Source organism: Pteropus vampyrus, unplaced genomic scaffold (genome assembly GCF_000151845.1).
Source record: "Pteropus vampyrus isolate Shadow unplaced genomic scaffold, Pvam_2.0 Scaffold8, whole genome shotgun sequence".
Lineage (NCBI taxonomy): Eukaryota > Metazoa > Chordata > Mammalia > Chiroptera > Pteropodidae > Pteropus > Pteropus vampyrus.
This window is the reverse complement of record NW_011888789.1, coordinates 2,652,127-2,655,064: the sequence shown is the minus strand read 5'-3', so window position 1 is coordinate 2,655,064 and position 2,938 is coordinate 2,652,127.

Sequence of the window (2,938 nt, the reverse complement as noted above, 5' to 3'; positions counted from 1 at the left end):
TTGGTTCTGAGTCTCTGGAGAACCATTACTAATACAGAAGTGAACAGTTCCATTTAATTTAAAATTTTTCCAGTTTAATTTTTTTCTCGCCTGTGGAGTTAGTCTTTCTAACAAGGATTTTATCTGACACACACACAAAAATGAACATCTAACACCACTCATTCATTTATTAAAAAAAACTGTATTTATGGTCTATTATGTACCAGGCACTATGCTAGTCTCAAGTTTATAATAGGAAAAAAATGATTCTTTCCCTTATGGAAATTATAGTCTGGTAGTAGAGAGAAGCAATGTAGAAGTAAACATGCAAAATATAATTATATTTTTAATAGATTCTATGAAAACCATGAAAAGGACAGAGACCCTGTGAGGTGATGTCAATTAAGCTGAGGTCTGAATGATGAGAAGGTTTTAATCATATAAACAAGAGGAAGGGAATTCCAGGCAGAGAGGCCACAGGAAAACCCAGAGTGGGGATGCTGATGTGCTGGGGAAGTTGACAAGAAGAGCTCTGGACTCAACAGAAACTGCAGTAAGTGAAGTGAGAAAGATAGGGCTGGGAAGGGGGTTATGGGCCACAGTAAAGAGAATTAATTAGAAATAAATATGCAGCTATGGAAAGACTTTTGGTGGTGGATTAACGTGACCCAATTCATGTTTTTAAAACATTTTCCAGGACATTGAGAAAAGAATTGATTAATGAGGCAGTATGGAAGTGGGAAGACCACTCCTGGGCCAGTGGTTAGCGCAGGGATATTGGGTTCTGGATGAGAATGGTGGCAAAGAGAAGCAGCGATGGGAAATGCATTTTCTCTCTCCTACACTGCCCAGAATAGATCAGAGACCCTCTACCTTCTCCTTGTAATCTCCATGACACATCACAGTTTTGATTAATTAAAATTCTTAAGAATAAGGACTTTCTAATTTTTTTTTCAGTATTATATACCTAGGATTTAGTTATAATTATCTGGCACACAATTCTAACTTAATACATATTTTTTGAATGAGTGAATGAAATTAGTACTATATACTCTGTAAAGATAGAAAGAAAAATCCCAATTTCCAGAAAGATAATAGGAAATGAAAAGAGTAGAGTAAGAAACTCTTTGAATATGTCGTTCAAACTTGGTTGAGACAGAAATTCTAGAAACATTAGTTGCGTAAAGCTGTCTGGAATCAATATAGTTTATATTTATCCTGGAAGCAACCCTCCCACCCCCAAAGCCCCTAATCTGTAGTGAAGAGACTAAAACATAAATGTCTTAACTAGTAAAACATTCTCTGATTCTGTACCGCTGGTGGAAGTTTAGTCAAATCCATAAGATTGTAAGGTGATATCCCACTGAAAGTCTTTAAGTCTCTGGCGCAACTGCACTGGCCAGCATTGTCCAGTTCCATCTGCTACAGATATAGCCAGGCCAAGGAAGGTACAAAGTTGTCCACTGCCTAAAACTCTGGGGAGCCATGATGGACAAGAAACCCTGCCAGCCTAGCAGTGATGAGGCCCCTACTCAGTATTCTGACTCATGAGTGCCATTTCTCTCTGCACCTTCTGTGCATCCTTGATTTAGGCTTAGACTACCTATTAGATTGGTACTCTCTCTGCTCCGATGAACAGGAGGAGTGTTAGGATTAGGAGTAAATTTTGTTACCAACTTCTTACCTGCAAATTAGAGAAAACAATCCAGCCTCTTTCACTAAGGATTTGTGGGACTTCTGCATGTACTGTTTGCCTTCATTTTACTGGTTAATTCTAATAACCTGTGTCATTTATTTTTTCCACTGAGTTAACCAATGATTTAAATTAAGCCGAATGGCTTGTAGTTCTGGTGTTATGTAAACAGAGACTATTTGTGATAAAGGATCAATAGTGTGAAAAGATCAATCACTTAGATTGAAATAAGTGTTTTTCAAGCCTGTATACGAAGAAAACATGTAAAGAGACTTCCTGTCACTCCCTCTTCTGAAAAAAATGAGGAGCCCCAACCTGTTAGCAGTGTCCTGTAGAGTGGGAAAGAAACATGAACAAAACTGTACACAAAAGCTGAAACCTGAAAACGATCTAACATGCTTCAACAGGAGAGTGAAGATAAATCAACCGTGGTATGTTCACATAAAAAATATGCAGCCCAGAAAGCAAACACACTGAGTGGCATGCGACTCTAAGGATGAATCTTAGTAATATAATACTAAAGTAGAAGTTAAAAAGAGGTGAAAGCTTAAAATATCTATTTTAGGAATATATTTATATACCATGAAGCTACCTAAATAAGAAAGTAAGGGGTTCAGAATGATGATTCCTCAGGTTGCATGGAGGCAGAGTGATAGGATGGAACCAGAGGAACCACAAGGTTAGATGTAGATGTAGATTACCGTCACCACTGTAGCTTGATTTGCATTGCAGGTGTTAATTACATTATTAGGAAGAAGGGAAGAAGGAAAAGGAAAGGGAGAAGGAAGGAAGGAGAAAGGACTTTGCATATAGTAATAATGAGAATGGGTCATAGAAAAATGATAAATCCAATTTTATGCACCCAAGCAAAAAAAAGACAGAGAGAGAGAGGAAAAAAAAAAAACAAAATAGTTGATCAAAAGTCTTTCCTGGAATGCAAAGCAAAGGTCTCTTTCTAAGTTTATCTGTTTATATGGGGACTGAAGCCAGAAAACATGACTTGTTTTTCCTGGCACCACTCTTATCCAGGACACAATATCCCCACACTGACCACTGCCCTAGGAGTGGTCTTTCCACTTTCGTTCTGCCCAGTTTAATCAATTCTTTGCCCAGTATCCTGGAAAATGTTTTAAAAAACATGAATTGATTCATGTTAATCCATCACTTAAAATCCTTCCTTAGTTTCCCATGTATTTCTAATTAATTTTATTTACTATGGTCCACAACCCCTGTCCAATCTTCTCCCTCCCCCACCCATAAACATAC